Source organism: Triticum urartu, unplaced genomic scaffold (genome assembly GCF_056163025.1).
Source record: "Triticum urartu cultivar PI428250 unplaced genomic scaffold, HENAU_Tu73 scaffold2, whole genome shotgun sequence".
NCBI classification, from domain to species: Eukaryota; Viridiplantae; Streptophyta; class Magnoliopsida; order Poales; family Poaceae; genus Triticum; species Triticum urartu.
In genome coordinates this window covers 2,964,505-2,983,634 of record NW_028260368.1, presented here as the reverse complement: position 1 = coordinate 2,983,634, position 19,130 = coordinate 2,964,505, and the positions used below count along the sequence as shown (strand labels likewise).

Genomic DNA, 19,130 nt, shown 5'->3' with positions numbered 1-19,130 from the left:
CAGAAATTAGAACAGAAATATCATTTGATTCGTCAATCTTTAAAAAAAAAGATAAGAAGCAAAGTTTCTCCCTTGAGTTTGAGTGAAAAAACGAAAATGCGAGAAAAATTGCAATCCCTACCGCGTAATAGTGCACCTACACGCCTTCATCGACGTTGTTTTTTGACCGGAAGACCTAGAGCTAACTATCGACATTTTGGGCTATCCGGACACGTACTTCGAGAAATGGTTTATGAATGTTTGTTACCGGGTGCAACAAGATCCAGTTGGTAAGGATAAAATACCCTTTCGTATTTGTATGGATTTCTGGAATTGATAATCATAGAGGAGCCCTCTTTACCATTCTGTATAAATGGACTATTCTATTTGTATAGATATTGGTAGAGGGGCGTATCCAACCCTCTTTTATCCACTAGTTACCCCTCTTTAGTTTAAGAGTATAGAGCAGTTTGGTAGCTCATAAGGCTCATAACCTTGGGGTTGCGGGTTCGATTCCCACTACCGCCTCCATACTCCTTCTTTATGATATATGCATGATATAATATATACATCATGCATTTGTATCTGGATTTTTTGATTTCCTAAAAGAGTTTTGGTCTAACAGTTTTTTCTCGGAAGAAGCAAAAAAATAAAAGAAAGAATAAAATATGAAAGAAAAGCGTCCATTGTCTAATGGATAGGACAGAGGTCTTCTAAACCTTTGGTATAGGTTCAAATCCTATTGGACGCAATCTTATTTCTATCTATTCTTTAAATAACTATACTAAACTAAAAACAAAGAAAACTTTTTTGCATGATTCAAATGAAAAAGCTTTCTCAACGATTCCTATTCTACTAACAAGAGTAGACATGCAAAATTTATTTGTTACTGAAGAGAAAACCGTTCCAGCTGTTCCTGAATAGCTTCCTTCAAAAGGATTTCCGCTTGCTCGGTGAATGTCTTGCTAGAAGATATAATTTCTTGGAATTGAGGTTTAGTATCTTTTAGATGTTTACGTAACTCATCCAGAAATTTATTTACCTGTTCAATTTCTAACGAATCAAGATATCCTCTTGTTCCGGTATAAATAGTAGCTATCTGCTCTTCCACTGGGAGAGGATTTGCCTGGGATTGTTTAAGCAATTCCCTTAATCGTCGACCCCTTGCCAATTGATTCTGACTTGTTTTATCGAGAGCAGAGGCGAATTGTGCAAAGGCTTGTAACTCTGCGAATTGCGCTAGTTCCAATTTTGATTTGCCAGCTACTTGTTTCATGGCTTTAATTTGAGCCGCGGATCCTACTCTGGAAACAGAAATACCCACATTAATAGCGGGTCGAATTCCGGCATTGAATAGATCCGCAGATAAGAATATTTGTCCATCTGTAATGGAGATTACATTAGTAGGAATATAGGCGGAAACGTCTCCAGATTGAGTCTCAACTATTGGTAAAGCGGTCATACTTCCTTCGCCTAAAAGAGAATTTAATTTAGCGGCTCTTTCTAAAAGGCGTGAATGCAAATAAAAAACATCCCCTGGATAAGCCTCACGTCCGGGAGGTCTTCTTAATAGAAGGGACATTTGGCGATAAGCTTGTGCCTGTTTGGAGAGATCATCATAAATTATTAAAGTATGCCGTTCGCGGTACATAAAATACTCAGCCAGGGCTGCTCCCGTATAAGGAGCGAGGTATTGTAATGTAGCAGGTGAATCCGCCATTTCAGCTACTACAATAGTGTATTCCATGGCCCCCTCCTCATGGAAAGTAGTTACTACTTGAGCTACGGAGGATGCTCTTTGACCGATAGCTACATAAACACATATTACACCTTGCCCTTTTTGATTGAGAATTGTATCTGTGGCTACTGCTGTTTTGCCAGTCTGTCTGTCCCCAATAATTAACTCTCGCTGACCGCGCCCTATAGGGATCATCGAATCGATAGCAATAAGCCCTGTTTGAAGAGGTTCGTATACGGAACGCCTGGAAATTATACTTGGAGCAGGAGATTCAATTAAGCGAGATTCGGAAGCTATAATTTCGCCTTTCCCATCAATAGGTTTAGCCAGAGCATTTACAACACGACCCAAGTAAGCCTCACTCACGGGTATCTGAGCAATTCTTCCTGTTGCTTTTACAAAACTTCCCTCTTGTATCATCAACCCATCGCCCATTAATACAATCCCAACATTTTTGGATTCCAAATTCAGAGCAATACCCCTAGTACCTTCTGCAAATTCGACTAATTCACCTGACATTATTTCACCAAGACCTATAATACGAGCAATCCCATCCCCCACTTGAACTACGCGACCTATATTCTCAATCCCTACTTTCCTATTATATTGTTCAATACGTTCGCGGAGAATTTTATGAATTTCGTCGACTCGAAGGGTTGCCATTAGTGTTTCTTGACTCTTTTTTCGGAAGCAAGGGGAAAAATAATGCCTAAATTCTAAACGAAAGTAGAAGTTCAAGGCCTAATTAATTTAATTATTTCTTCCATTCCAGGGACCCGAGAATGCCAATATTAGCACGAATCGTACGGAAATGTAACTCGGTATTCAAACAACTATTCAGAGTTCCTAGAGCTCCTTGTACGGCCTGTTGGAAAACCCGCTGTCGGACCTGATTCATTGCCCTTTGTTTTTCAAAATAAAGGGTTTCGTTTTTAGACTTTTCCAATTGTTCCAAACTAATAGAAGTAGCATTAATCAAATTTGCTTTTTCTCGTTCTATCTCAGAGTATCCATTCATTCGATACTCATCCGCTTCTAGTTCGACTTTCTGTAATCGAATCCGAGCTTTTTCGAGTTGCTCAATGGTCCCTCTACGCAATTCTTCTGAATTTCGAATAGTACTCAAGATCCTCTGTTTTCGATTATCTAATAAATCTTTTAATGAAAGTAGATTATTTTGTAAGTTTACAACTTTTATGATCTCTTCCCGAACCAAACATGAATCTTTCGATTCATTTGGCTCTCACGCTCCTTTTTTTTTTTCTATAGCTATTTCCATATCTTTTTTTTAAGTAATGAGCCTATCCTCTATCTTCTTTTTTATGTTTATATTTCAATATACCGAAACCTATATAAGACTAGATAAATATTAAGAGGACTCTTCCGCCTAGATAAAAATATATCATGGTCAGCAAAGTTGTTTCTTTATTTTTATTTGCCCTCTAGTTAATAATTTCAATTTCATTAAGAAAAACTAACTAAATAAATGGAAAATGAAAATTAATAGAATTCTTTTTTATTTTTTTTTTCTTCAAATCCAAAAAATTTCTCTTTTTTATACATAGGTCGTCGATTCGGCATTGGTTAAAAAAGGGCAGGGTGCCCCCTTTTTTTTCTAGTAAATAGTTCAAACCATTTTATCGATATGAGTGTTCTATATCAGATAAATTTTACATTAGCTATTTCCCGTTTAAATTGGTACTAATACTAATATAGTTGTAGAAAGAGTACCTCTTTTTGCCTGGACTTCAAGCAGTTTAGCTTTAACCGTGTTAATGGTCTCACATTCTTGGTTTATAGAGAATCAAAGTTGATTTACCAATGAGTCGCGAAATGCTATGGTTCTTCCATATGATTTCTGAATTTATTCAGAAGTAATTCGTCGAGATCGTGCACCCTTTTCTTATTTATCCGAAAAATACTAAAAAATATTATAAAGTGCAGCCGGATAGATCCAATCTATTCTTGAAATAGACAACTCGCACACACTCCCTTTCCAAAAAAAATCAAAACACCAACCACTACAGTTAGATTTATTAGATTTGTTGCTAAAATATCGGTATTAAGCCCGAAACTGCCAGCGGATGGCCAGTGAGCTAAAAAAACGAAAGAATGGGTTACATTTTTCATATGCTCTCCTCTTATAGATAGGACGAACAAAGAACAAAGTTTTTCGATCACTTACTTCGCTCGCCCTTTTTTGATCGGTTTTTTTAATGCAAATAGATTCAATCTAGTAATTTCTTTTAGATTAAGTCTTACGTCTTGTTTGACCGGTGAAAGACTTCCTTTGTTGAAATGTTCTGTTCCCAAAATTCCTAAAATAAAAGGAAAAAACTTTCCACTTTCCTAAACTAAGGACGGGAAATAAGAAGGTGAGCATATCTTCTAAATTAATAATACTCAACTCAGCCCTTCCTAGAATGGGGTATTATCTGTCCCGATAAATAGATAATTCCAGGAGTAATAAATAGGAGTAAATTAAATAAAGTATTGATATAATTGGAATTGTGGAAGCAAATACCAATTTACTAAAAAAAGAAAAAAGTATCTAATCGAAATCGAAAGAATTTTTTTTTTAAGATTAAACAAAAGGGTTCGCAAATAAAAGCGCTAGTGCCACAACTAGTCCATAAATTGTTAAAGCTTCCATAAAAGCTAGACTAAGCAATAAAGTACCTCGTATTTTACCTTCTGCTTCTGGCTGTCTCGCAATACCTTCTACAGCTTGTCCTGCAGCAGTACCTTGACCAACTCCAGGTCCAATAGAAGCAAGCCCTACGGCCAATCCAGCAGCAATAACAGAAGCAGCAGCAATTAGTGGATTCATGGTGAGTAGTTCCTCGTGTCAAAAAAAAGAAATGGTTAAGGATACAATCAACCAATAAATTCTTACTTCTAAGCTCTATTGGGGAGAAGTAAAGTAACTAAAAAGTACAAATTGAAATCAAATTGAAATGATAATGTGAATTGTCCGAACTACATAGAAGGGAATTCCATATCCATATATCGGATTAGATAATGAATCTAACCTAGGAATATATAATATAATATCCTATATATATACATTTGTTTCTTCTATTTTGTTTGCATATTTTCTCATTTTCTATTGAATCGGATTCTAAAATCATTGCTTAAAGTGGAAACCTGCATAAAAGAGGACTCCACTTATAGACATTAAGGATATTATAGTATAGATCTAGCCTGACTCCACCCTCCTTAATGCATATATACTTTGAAAATTCCATAATATAGTCTATTCTATTCTCTCTCCTACAACTCTAGGCTATATATTCATACGCATTTCTAACTATTTTTTTGCAACCAAGCAGATTATCTGGAACCATGCATGAATTGAGCTAAGCTGCAAAAAAAAAAAATACTATTTCCAAAAAGAGTCAATTCAATGATGACCCTCCATGGATTCACCTATATAGGCTGCGGCTAATGTTGCAAAAATAAGAGCTTGAATACCGCTTGTAAATAATCCAAGAAACATGACCGGTATAGGGATTACTAAGGGGACTAAAGAAACAAGAACAACAACGACTAATTCATCCGCCAATATATTCCCGAAAAGTCGAAAGCTAAGCGATAATGGTTTTGTGAAATCTTCTAGGATGTTAATTGGTAAAAGGATTGGAGTTGGTTTAATATATTTCTCGAAATAGCTCAATCCTTTTTTGCTAAGACCAGCATAAAAATATGCCGCTGACGTGAGTAAAGCTAAAGCAACAGTAGTATTTATATCATTCGTGGGCGCTGCTAATTCCCCATGGGGTAACTCTATAATTTTCCAAGGTAAAAGAGCACCCGACCAATTCGAAACAAAAATAAAAAGGAACATAGTTCCAATAAAGGGAACCCAGGGACCATATTCTTCTCCAATCTGAGTTTTGCTCAAGTCTCGAATAAACTCAAGGACATATTCAAAAAAATTCTGACCGTCGGTCGGGATGGTTTGTGGATTCCGAACAGCTATGACAACTGAACCTAGCAAGATAGTAATTACGACCCAAGAAGTGATGAGTACTTGGGCATGAATTTGGAAACCTCCTATTTGCCAATAGAAGTGTTGGCCTACTTCTACACCCGATATATCGTATAACCCCTTGAGTGTTTTAATGGAACAAGGTATAATATTCATATTGTCCTCTGATAAAAATTGAACTTCAAAAAAGGAATTCTTTTGATTCAACCATCTCTTTCTCAACTCAGCAACTTGAAGTATTAATCTTATATTTAGGATACCAAGAAAGCACATCAGATCATAATATATATCAATACCCTCTAATATATATCAATATTCCCCTTCTTTTTTCTATGCAAAAAAAATTCTATGCAAAAAAAAAGATATAGTAAAGTAAGTGATTCCATAAATTTACGCAGTTGCCCAAGAATTCACTATATATTCTTAATCAACGATTTCTTATATAGAGAGAACGGCCCTCACAAATTGAAAATACTAATTTGTTAAGAATCAATCGAATTGAAGTCATAGTGTCATCGTTGGCTGGAATCGATATATTCGCGAGATCCGGGTCACAATTTGTATCGACTAAAGAAATAGTAGGAATCCCCAAAATGGCACATTCCCGAAGAGCTATATACTCTTTTTGCTGATCAAGGACGATCACAATGTCTGGCAATCTCGTCATATATTTGATCCCGCCGAGATACCTTTGCAAAGTAGATAATTTTCTCTTCAAGATTGCCACATCTCTTTTTGGGAGATGGTGGAATTTTCCCATTTTTTCTTCTGCTCTTAAGTCTCTAAATTGAGAAAGTCTAGTTTTCGTAATCGACCAATTCGTTAACATACCACTGAACCACTTTTTATTAACATAATGACAACGAGCCCTTATTGCAGCTGATGCTACTAAATCTGTTGCTCTTTTTTTGGTACCAACAATTAAGAAACTTTTTCCCTGACTTGCTGCATCAAAAACTAAATCACAAGCTTCTGATAAAAAACGAGCCGTTCTAGCGAGATTTATAATATGAGTACCTTTACGCTTTGCCGAAATGTAAGGGGCCATTTTAGGATTCCATTTCTTAATACCATGACCAAAATGAACTCCTGCTTCTATCATCTCTTTCAAATTAATGTTCCAATATCTTCTTGTCATTTTTTCCACACTTCCTTTTTTTTAATCCTACCATTCCATTACGGAATTTAGTTCTTTTTGAAGATTAAGAAAGATCCGAAATAGCTTGAAATAAATAATAATTGTTCCGAGAGAACCTTGTACTAAGATAAGAGTTGGCCATTGATACATGGTATAAACATAACCACCTTAATGAATTAACTGACTTGTTTTACTTATTAAAATAAAAATCTTAAAAATCTAAAATTTGACCTGTTAGTGTTCTAAGTTCAAAAGTCTAGTAAAGTAAAAAATATTTTTATGGGGGTTCTTATGTCTCATAAAAATTGTTTGTTACGTCAGAATCTGAAGAAACTAATTCTGTATGGAGAAACAAAAAATCTCTCATTTCCGACGCGAATAGATTTTTTTTTTTTATTTCGAAATAAAGGTTCTTGTCTTGTGGGGAACGATGCACAAATTTTTGGAATCCGGTACCAACAGGTATAATCCCCCCCAGAACTACGTTTTCTTTCAAGCCTTTCAACCAATCAATGCGACCTCGTAGGGCAGCTTTTGCTAAAACTCGAGCAGTTTCTTGAAAACTTGCTTCAGATATGAAACTTTGGGTATTCAGGGAAGCCCTTGTTATTCCCAATAAGATTGCCCGATAATAGATCGATTCATCCAAAGCTCGTCCTGCTCGTTCCGCTCGCAATAGTCCGATTAATTCCCCAGGCGAAAAAACATTAGACATTCCATCTTCGGAAACCCGCACTTTTGATGTTACTTGGCGTATAATAATCTCTATATGTCTATTATGGATCTGTACCCCTTGGGATCGATAAACCTTTTGGATTTTATTAACCAAAGAGATACGACTTTGGGCTATGGTTAGCTCAGCTCCAATCAAGAATCCCCAAGGGACCCCAAGAATTCTTGGTATACGCTCATTCCAATCCTCAATTCTCCTTTCGAGATTCGGGGATAATGAATCAATTGAACGCGCTTCAAAGATTTGTTCCACTTTTGGAAGACCTTGCGTTATGTCACTAGATCTCGATTTTTCATATATAAACGTAACTAACCTATCTCCCTTGTAAAGGATTTCTCCATAATGACCATTAACAGTTGCTCCTGTAGTGGCCAAATAAGGTTTAGCTGCTCTTATAACAAAGGAATTCATATTTACAATGAAAATTTGACCGGATTTTTTTATGTGCGATTTAAATAGACATACATTTTCACAAATAAATTGTCCAAGGTGAATTATTGCCAATGTCTCTTCCCAAGAATCATGATGGACAAAGTGACAATTCAAAAGGAATGGATCCAACATTATGTTACTATCGAAATTAGAAATCCTTTTATTTTCATCTATTAAAGAGTATTTAAGTTCTTGAAGTACTTGGAAGGTTTGTTTTAAATTGTCAACGAACAAATATTTTTTTAACAGGATTTTATTATGCGTTAGTAAATAGTAAGATGAAGAAAAATGCGATATACTAGCTACAATAGCGCCTAAGGGCCCAAAAATTTCTCGAATAGGAATTCTAGGATTCCATTCTTTTATCGCATTGGGATGTTTTGAATTCTTGAATAAACCAATTCGAGAACAGTTGGATGCCGACAAAATCATCAAAGAGTGGTATTCTTTATTTCGATTCAACAAAGTGCCAATAGCTTCTGGATGTTGGCTAAGTGATTCAATCTTCGCCTTGGAATAAAAAGAATTGATATTGGCGCGATCTAACCTATTATGGGGAATCGGTCCTGCACTTGTCCTACCATACCTTTTTCGTGTATACGAAATAGTGGACTTGACTAACTCAATTCTTAGGAAATCGCGAATAAGATCATTTGCTCTTACCTCAACAAGGGAAGCACCAGCCTTTTCTTTTTCTTCTTGTTCCCAATTCACTACTAAGCAAGTTCTAACAAATTGACTATTTGTGTGATAAATTCTTTGAGTTAACTTGCTATTTTCATGAGAAATAAAATTGACAAGTCGAATTTGGAGATTATTTTCTTCTTGCAAGAGATCCTGCGGGAAAAGTGTTGCTAAATTTCTTCCTTCGTCCATTTCATATGCCACTGTAGGGCGAACGGAAACAAAATACTTTTCCTTGCTCTTGAGAATTTTTTTCCGTTGAACATAGACCCAATTTTTCCTTTTTTTTGATTCCTTAGAATCTTTTTTTTGTCTTTCTGGCGGTATCAAACAGCCACCTAATATCTTATCCGCCTCTTCAGGAAAATGAATATCTCCGGAAAATATTTTGAGTTCCGTATGGCTTTTTTTTCTCTTCACTCGGACCAGTCCGCCTAGTCGACTTCTTGTATTTTTTGTGAGTTGTGTATTCACTCCAATAATACTATTGTCAAGTATCTTTAGGGATGAAGATCTCGGCAAGATATGAAGTTCTTGAAGAATGAAAAAAAACCGATCTACTTCTTTTTGGTATTTTAGACTAAATTCTTTTGTTCCTCGATGCTCAATCAAACCCTCTTTTTTTAAGATGGAATCTTCCTCTGGGCTCTCGTATTCGTCCTCTGAATCTTCTTCTGAGTCTTCCTCTAAAGTACCATATTTTTCCTCTGCGCTTTCCCCGGGGCTGCCATATTCGTCTTCTGAGTCTTCCTCTAGAGTTCCATATTCGTCCTCTTGGGTCCTATATTTGCTCTCTGGGCTCCCATATTCCTCTTCTGAGTCTTTCTCTAAAGTCCTATATTCGTTCTCTGGGTTCCCATATTCGTTTTCTGGGCTCCCATATTCGTCTTCTAGGGTTTCATATTCGTATTCGTCTTCTAGGATTCCATATTTAGATTCTTCTAGGGTTTCATATTCATATTCGTCCTCTCGGGTCCTGTATTCGTCTTCTAGGGTCTCATATTCCTCTTCTGAGTCTTCCGCTCGAGTCCTATATTCTTCTTCTAGGGTCCTATATCTAAATTTAACAATTCCTGAACCCTTTTTATCTTTTCTGTATCGGGGATCGTCAAAATAAGCAAAAATAGTATTTCTACGTAAAACACCCATAAGGGGGATTTCAATCGAAATCCCAAAACAGGATATTAGTTCTTTCTCTTGTTCTTGATGATATTGTAATGGAATGACGAACCTATTTCTTCGCTTTTTCGCCAACAAATCTGAATTATCTTGAAAAATAGAAGGATAGATAAAATTCCAATGGCCATTGGACATGATTCGATCCGACGTTGAATAATCAAGAATTTCCCTATCTTTTTTACCATAAGTATTCATTTGATCTTGATCCTTGTGGAGTGAAAAAGACGCTATACTGGATCTGCACATACTTACTGACAATATCCATAAATGGCTTGTTTTTGGTAATCGGCGAAGATTACCATATTGATATTCGGGCGCATGGTAAACATCAGTACTCCAGTGCATTTCGCCGTCTGATTCAGAATAAATATGCTTTTGTACCCTTTCTTTAAAATGTAAAGTGGACGTTCCGGCACGAATCTCCGCAATTACTTGTTCGGATTTTACATATTGATCATTTTGCACTAGAATCAAGCTTTTTGAGGGAATATTCACACTATATAGAATATCTTGACTCTGAATAGTTACATGCAAGTCTATATAACATAGAAAAGCAGGCTGCCCATGACGGGTACGTGTGGGGTGAACCAAATTCTCATTGAATTTTATTTTTCCATTCGAAGGGGATCGTACAAGGTCGGCAGTACCCCCTGTGAATACTCCGCCAGTATGAAAAGTTCTTAATGTTAGTTGAGTCCCTGGCTCCCCAATTGATTGACCTGCAATAATACCTACGGCTTCTCCCAATTCGACCAGATCACTATGAGTAGGACTCCGGCCATAGCATAATTGACAGATCCAAGAAGTGCTTCGGCAAGTAAAGGGGGTTCTAATATATATTGGTTGTGCTCGAAATGGTTGTGCTCGAAAGGCAGTTATGAATCGATTGACTAATCCAATTCCAATATCTTGATTTCGCGCGGCAATGCATCGTGAACCGATATATATATCGTCTGCTAATACACGACCAATTAGTGTTTGGACAAAAAGTTTTTCCGTCATCCCATTTTGAGGACTTACAGAAATACCTCGGATAGTACCACAATCTCTTCTACGCACAATAATATGTTGAACTACTTCAACAAGTCTACGTGTAAGATATCCAGCATCTGCTGTTCGCACAGCAGTATCTACAACCCCTTTGCGGGCTCCATAGCAGGAAATTATATATTCTGTCAAAGAAAGTCCCTCGCGTAAATTGCTTTGAATAGGTAAATCAATCATTTGTCCTTGAGGGTCCGACATTAATCCTCTCATACCTACTAATTGGTGTACTTGAGATGCATTTCCTCTGGCTCCTGAAAAAGACATTAGATAGACTGGATTAGAAGGATCCGTTATCCGAAAATTTGAATTCATTTCTTGTTTCAAATATTCACTTGTCGCATACCATATCTCAACAGATTGGCGTAATTTTTCTACCGCGTGTACAGCCCCATAATAATAGTGTTTCTCCAAAAGAAAACTCTGTTGTTCCGCGTCTTGGACTAACCATCCCTTAGAGGGTATTGTTAAAAGATCCTCGATTCCTAACGAAATCGATGTAGTAGTGGCTTGATGGAAGCCCAGAGTCTTTAGTTGATCCAGTATATGGGATGTATATCCCATTCCAAAATGATCTATTAATCTGCTAATAAGTCGTTTCATACCAGTTCCGTCTATCTCTTTATTATGAAAGACCAGATTGGCCCGTTCCGCCATACATAAGTACCCCCTTTTCGGCTGAGTAGGATTCGACAATTGCTGAGTAGGATTCGACAATGGGCCTGAGTCAGTGATTCGAAAATTTAATTAACTTAATTGCCTCAATCTCAATCTGGATTCGCGTGGCAAATAATGATGATACTAGGGAAATCGGAATGCCCCCCGAAAGGGGAGGGGCATCGCCGAATCTAACTTTCTTGTTTAGGTAGTGTATGAATAGGCCTGACTAAATCCTTGTATGGCTTCCTCTATTTCTCTATAAAAAGAAATATGACCAAGAGTGGTTCGAATGTATATCGAACGAATTTCTTTTTTTCTATTTCCCATTATTAGATAGTGGGCATAAATCTCATGATAAGTCCCCAAAGATTCATATTGAACTTCAATCGGAACTTCTCTTGACCCAATGACGCGTTGATCCAGGTTCCATCGTAGCCACAAGGGACTATCTAAACTGATTAGTTTTTGTCTATAAGCTCCCAGTGCATCATAAGAACTAGAAAAATGGGGTTCTTTATCTTTCCTATATTTAAAATTATTATTATTATTGTAATTTACTTTTAGATTTGGGTAGTTTCTGCAACTATTATATCTATTTGCACAAATACCTCGACGCTTTCCAATCGTTAATACATAAAGCCCGATAAGCATGTCTTGGGTTGGTACGCAAATAGGATCCCCAATAGCGGGAGATAAGAGATTCATATGAGAAAACATAAGTAAACGGGCTTCTGCCTGAGCTTCCAAGGATAAAGGTAGATGAACAGCCATTTGATCTCCATCAAAGTCCGCATTGAAACCCTTACACACTAATGGGTGTAAAGAAATAGTACGCCCCTCTACTAAAGTGGGTTGAAAGGCCTGTATGCCTAATCTATGCAGGGTAGGTGCTCTATTTAACAGTACAGGATGTCCCCGCATAACTTCTTGAAGTATTTCCCATACAATGGGTTCTTTTTCCCAAATTTTCCTTTTAGCAATCCTTACATTAGAAGTGGCGCGTTTCGTGATTAAATCGCGAATTACAAATAGCTGAAAAAGCTTTATTGCTATCTCTAGAGGTAATCCACATTGATGTAATGAAAGCGAAGGACCCACAACAATGACAGAACGCCCCGAGTAATCGACCCGTTTCCCAAGCAGAGTCTCGCGAAACCTTCCCTCTTTACCTTCAATTACATCTGAAAGTGATTTGTATACTTTATTGTGACCATCCCTCGTCGGTTGCCCGCGGGACCCACTATCAAGAAGTGTATCCACGGCTTCTTGTACCAATTTTTCCTGGCACATTACTAAATCTGCTGGCGCTAATTCACTTCTTTTTAATAGATAGGCAAGATTGTTGTTCCGACGGATAACTCTCTTATAAAGTTCATTAATGTCTGAAGTCACTACTTTATCTCCAGACCTATAAACAATAGGTCTCAATTCGGGAGGAAGAACCGGTAATAAGCACAAAACCATCCATTCTGGTTCTACATTTGTTTGAATAAAATGTTTCGCCAATTGCATGCGTCTAATCAAAAAAACTTTTCTTATTCGTCTTTTTCTATCTTCCCACTCATCTCCACTATACCCCTCGTCTTCTAATTCCTTCCATTCGACCAAAGAATTCTCTATAATAATTCGCAAATCCAAATCTGCTAATTGTTCTCTAATAGCACCTGCTCCTGTCGCAATTTCCCGATTTCGAAATGTTGCAAAGCCTGGGGTAGAAAAAAAGGGAGAAATGCTGTGGTTACAGGATGCAATTTCCTCTTCGAATAAACCTCGTAATCGTAAAAAAGTGGGTTTTTTAGTGCTGGGCCTAGCAAAAGAGAAATCGCCGTATACTAGGCCCTCCAACTTCTTAAGAGGTTTATCTAAAAGATTCGCGATATAACTAGGAAGACCTTTCAAATACCACACATGAGTCACGGGACATGCGAGTTTGATGTATCCCATTTGATATCTTCGTATCCGAGAATCCACAAATTCGACCCCGCATTTTTGGCAAAATCTTTCGTCTTCGTTTTCAGCTCCGCTCGCTCGAGAATTGCCACAAGCGCAAATCCCGCTTTTTATGGGTCCAAAGATTCTTTCGCAAAACAATCCATCTTTTTCTGGTTTATCGGTTTTATAATGAAAAGTAGAGGGCCTTGTGACTTCGCCAACGACTTCTCCATTAGGTAGGTTTTTGTTAGCCCAAGCCTTTATTTGTTGAGGGGAAACGAGTCCAATTTGAAGTTGTTGATGTTTATATTGGTCAATCATAAAATAGAAATAAGAAAAGAATTTATATTTATTCCGATCAAACTTCCTCCCTATTAACCTGGAAGTTCTTTTCAGATACAAGGAAATGATTCAGTTCTAGAGCCAAAGATCGTAGTTCTCGAACGAGCACTCGAAAAGATTCTGGAGGATCCTCATGATTAGGTATTCTTTTTCCCCAGATCGTAGCATTAAGTATTTCTTGGCGAGCTATAAGATGGTCAGATTTATAAGTAAGTATCTCTTGTAAAATATGAGCAACACCAAATCCTTCTAAAGCCCAAACTTCCATTTCTCCTACTCGTTGTCCCCCTTGCTTGGCTCTTCCTCTAACCGGTTGTTGTGTAACAAGTGAGTAGGGCCCAGTAGAACGCCCATGAATTTTCTCATCAACTTGATGAATTAATTTTAAGATATAGGACTTCCCTATTAGAACAGGTTGCTCAAAGGGGTCGCCTGTTCTTCCATCAAATATTCTGCTTTTTCCCGGGTACTCGGGTTCAAATACCCATGGATTTTTTGTTTCTTTACTGGCTTCATATAATTCTGAAAACACAAGTTTTCTTGAAGCCTCTTGCTCATATCTCTCATCAAAGGGTGCTATTCTATAATGTTTCTTTAGCAGATCCCCCGCTAATCCGAGCGAGCTTTCAAATATTTGTCCCACATTCATTCGGGAGGGTACTCCTAAGGGATTGAAGACCATATCAACGGGTGTTCCATCTTGCAAATAGGGCATATCTTGCCTAGGCAAAATTTTGGAAATGATCCCTTTATTCCCATGTCTTCCGGCTACTTTATCCCCAACTTTGATTTCACGTTTCTGTAAAATATATACACGAACCATTATGTCGAGCGGGTCCCTTTGGATCCATTTCACATCGATAACGCGCCCTCTTCCACCTATAGGTAATTTCAGAGAAGTTTCTTTTGAAGTGGAAACCTCAAGGCCAAATATGGCCCGTAATAATCCAGCTTCCGCGATATAAGATGATTCGCTCGCTATCTGAGGCGTTAATTTACCTACTAAAATATCACCAGTTTCTACCCAGGATCCCAACCTAACAACTCCATTTCTGTCCAAATTGCGGAGTAAATGTTCTTCTAGATGTGGTATTTCTTTAGTGATTTTTTCAGCGGAGCCCTGGCTTGTCGTATCCGTCTGAATTTCATATTTCCGGATGTGAAAAGAGGTATAAATATCTTCATATACCAAACGTTCGCTAATTAGTACTGCGTCTTCAAAATTGTAACCTTCCCATGGCATATAAGCTACTAATACGTTTTTTCCTAAAGCAAGTTCGCCCCCAATTGTAGCAGCTCCTTCTGCTAAAATTTGTCCTTTTTTAATGGATTTACCCCGTGGAACCCGGGGTTTTTGGTGCATACAAGTATTTTTGTTAGAGCGACGGTGGTTAACTAAAGGAATACTTATAGTCTTCCCACTACTTGATAAAAGTATCTTATGACTATCAGTAGAAATGATCTTTCCCTCGCGTTCGGCTATAATGGAAACCCTCGAATCTAGAGCTGTTTGGCGTTCCAATCCAGTTCCAACAATGCATTTCTCGGACCGAGAAAGCGGAACTGCTTGGCGCTGCATATTAGAACTCATTAAAGCCCGATTCGCATCATTGTGCTCAATAAAAGGAATGAGAGAACCCCCAATAGAAAAATATTGGAAAGGAAAAATACTTCTAACATGAATCTGTTCCCATGCAATAGTCAAGAATTCTTGACGGTATCTAGCCGGAACAACCTGTTCTTCCTGAATACCTTGATTCAAGGACAAAGAATTTCCTGCTGCTATCATATAATATTCATCTCTATTTGGTGATAGATAAACCACCTGTCTCTCTTTTTTTTCTTTTGCTTTCTCAGCAGATATTTCATAAAACGGACTCTCTATGGATCCCCACAAGTGATCAATTCTCGCATGAATTGTTAAGGATCCAGTAAGTCCAACATTGATTCCTTCAGACGTGTCAATTGGACAAATACGCCCATAGTGACTCGGATGAATATCTCGGCTCCGAAAACTTGCGGTTCTCCCCGTCAACCCTCCAGGACCTAAACAACTCACTTTTCGCCCATGAACAGTTTGTGTCAATGGATTCGTTTGATCAAAAACTTGAGATAACGGGTATGTGCCAAAAAAGGTCTCATAAGTAGTTATTAATAAAATTGAAGTTGAAGTTGGAGTTACCAAAGTTTGGGGAGTCGGTTTCGATTGACGTATGAATACTCTACGAATAGTTTTTTGAACTGCATGTTGTAAACGACCAAGAGCCAATCCGAATTGATCTTGTAACAGATCCGCAACCGAACGAATACGTTTATTTTTCAAGTGATTCATATCGTCATCGTCAAGTATACCCGTTCCAAATTTCATTCCAATCAAATGATCCGTAGCGGCCAATACATCTCGTGGTAACAAGAATGTATTGTTCTGAGGAATATCAAGATTAAGTCTCCGATTCATATTTCGTCGACCAATCCTTCCTAATTCACATTTTTGTTGAAAAAATTTCTTTTGTAATTCCTCGCATAAGGACTCCGAAAATACCAGGTCCCCACCTACACAAGCAAATTGTTGATAAAACTCCAAAATAGCTTTTTCTTTTGACTCAATCCTCTTCTTCTCTTTAGCATTCGGGAAAGACAAGAAAATTTCAGGGTAGGAAACATTATCCAGAATTTCTCTTAGATTCGAACCCATAGCTGATGATAGAACTAGAATAGATATCTTTTGTTTTCTACTCACGCGAGCCCATATCCTTTCTTTTTTATCAATTGCTAATTCCGATCTCCCCCCCCAATCTGATATTATAGTGCCAGTGTAGATAGAAATTCCCTTATGATCTAATTCCGAGCGGTAGTAAATACCAGGACTTAGCAATATTTGATTGATCACAATTCGGTATATTCCATTTATAATAAAGGTTCCTAAGGAATTCATTATAGGAATGTTTCCGATAGAAATGGTTTGCTTTTGCACATCGAAACCAAAAATTAATCTCGCAGATACATATAATTCGGAAGAATAGGTGAGTGATTCATACACAGCATCTCTTTCTTTTATCGAGGGTTCTAGCAGTTGATATCCTTTCGCAAATAATTGAAATGCAATTTCGTGATCTGGATCTTTAATTGTTGGAAACTTGTCAAGTTCTTCTGCCAAGGCTTGATTAATGAACCTACAAAATCCCTCGAATTGGATCTGACTAAATCCGGGTATTGTGGACATTCCCTCGTTTCCATTCCGGAGCATCTTAATCTTAAGTTTCCTGTTTATCAAAGAAAAATTCCATTATCAGCTCACTCTTCATCAATCCCTATGGATCGATCTAGCAATCATGGAATCTATATTCTGTTTACTGAATCACATGAAATTCTAGGGAACTCCACATACGTATTTCATATATGTATTTCATACATATGAATAGAGACCATTTGGACGAAAGTTCGAGTTTGCCAGGGGTACAAATGAAATGAAAATGAATTGATAAAACATTCCTACAAAAAAAATTCTGCCACTTATACTTTATGTTATGATATTCTAATCAGATTGGATGGCAAAGATTTCTCATTTTATCTCCTTTCTATGAATGTAATAAAGCCGTAATATAATATACTAGAAAGTTTGACTTTACTTCGATTTAGAATAGCGTGCTTACTTTAATTTCTCAAAATAATTTGAGGGTTCTTTTTTATTTCGGATCGGAGTAGTATAATTGCTAGAAAATTCAGTATTTCATTGTGGAATTCTAAAATAAAGTAAGTCCCTTTTTTAAGTACATGCCAATCTAGTTATCCACCTCTCCCCATATCCATGCTTTTCTTTTATCGTAATTTCACTTGGGTACGCCAAGATAGTCAGGTTATACTCTATATCAGAGCAAATTTCCTTTTTTTATTCAAGATATTTAATTTAATACTTTGAAAAATTAAAGCATGATTCCCCATAGAGATATGTACATAAAGGGGATCTTTGGATAATAATGCTGTTCGGACCTAAAGTTTACCTATACACGGATTAAGCATAAAGCCATAATATTTTATTATGCCATTGAAGGGGGGGGAGATAATACCGATTTAAGAGTAGTTCACTACTGCAATAAAAAAAAGAGAATTCTAGTTAACGGTTCCAATTTATTCTGAATTTTGCAGCCTGTGAATAGAAATCCACTTTTTCTTCTTTTTCATCTCAATAGAAAGAAATGGGAAGTTTTATTGTGTTAACAATGTATGTTTTAAGATAGAATCTATCGAGGAGAATAATAGAAACTGGATCAAAAAAAGCAGGAATAGATTTTTTGAAAAAGATTGGAAAAAAGTAAGTAGAATTATATTCAAAATAAAAGGGGCTTTTCGTAAGAAAACGTGGATGAATACTTGCTGTTTTCTAGATTTTTGATCGGATTTTTTGGCGGCATGGCCAAGCGGTAAGGCAGGGGACTGCAAATCCTTTATCCCCAGTTCAAATCTGGGTGCCGCCTGATCAATAAAATACTTAGGTTTTTTTTATAGTGCTGATCGAATTCGATAAATTTTTACTTCGCATAAGTTCGGGCAAGAGAGTAACTGGGCCTGCCGATACTGGGTTTAGAGAAACCATACCATAGTTCTATCCTCAAACTAGGGTTAGGGTTTGTTTTGACGGTAGTGGCCAAAATGGTTATCAATAGGGGTGAGGTAGTGTTTCCTTATTCTTTTATTATATGAATTTGAATTGGTTCTTAATTGAGATTCGATTTGATAATTTTAAAATACGAGGATAAGATGTCAGAAATCTTGGTATCCAAAGAAAGGTCCCTAAGGGGCATTCTTTTTTTTTTTCAATCTAAGATTCAAGAAGGGACTCCACGAAAGAATATCAAGACTTACTAATTATTATACATTTTTTTATCGTACATCTTATGTTACCTACATACACTAAAGTAAGGACTACTTAATTCTAACGAGAATCAGATTAAATAGGTCGATCAAAAATCAATTTAGGAGTTGTATTATGGATAAAATCTCTTCATTCTTTCATAGAATGATACAAAGCAAGGCTGCAGGGTTTAGGTCAAAAATAAACATTAGGTAAGGTAGGTATCCAATAAATATTTATCTATCGATAATTTTATGGTATATTCGGGCGTCCTTTGCTTAAAAAAAAAAAAAAGAGTAACAAAAGGAATAAAAAATCTTCCTATTCCCGCTTCTTCTATTCAGGACATCATTCCCGTACTCTTTCTTTTTTAAGGAAAAAAGGGCTATAGTATCTCGTATTTTTAATGCTCTCTAATTCTACCAG

At 36.9% G+C, this 19,130-nt stretch overlaps 2 non-coding genes across 2 annotated transcripts; both read left to right on the top strand.

Moving 5' to 3' along the window:
* Positions 1-658: 658 nt before the first annotated feature.
* On the top strand, positions 659-730 carry TRNAR-UCU (transfer RNA arginine (anticodon UCU)). Its single transcript has one exon. It is a non-coding gene; the product is annotated as a tRNA-Arg (tRNA).
* Positions 731-18,256: 17,526 nt separating this feature from the next.
* TRNAC-GCA (transfer RNA cysteine (anticodon GCA)) lies at positions 18,257-18,327 on the top strand. Its single transcript has one exon. It is a non-coding gene; the product is annotated as a tRNA-Cys (tRNA).
* The last annotated feature ends 803 nt before the right edge of the window (positions 18,328-19,130 follow it).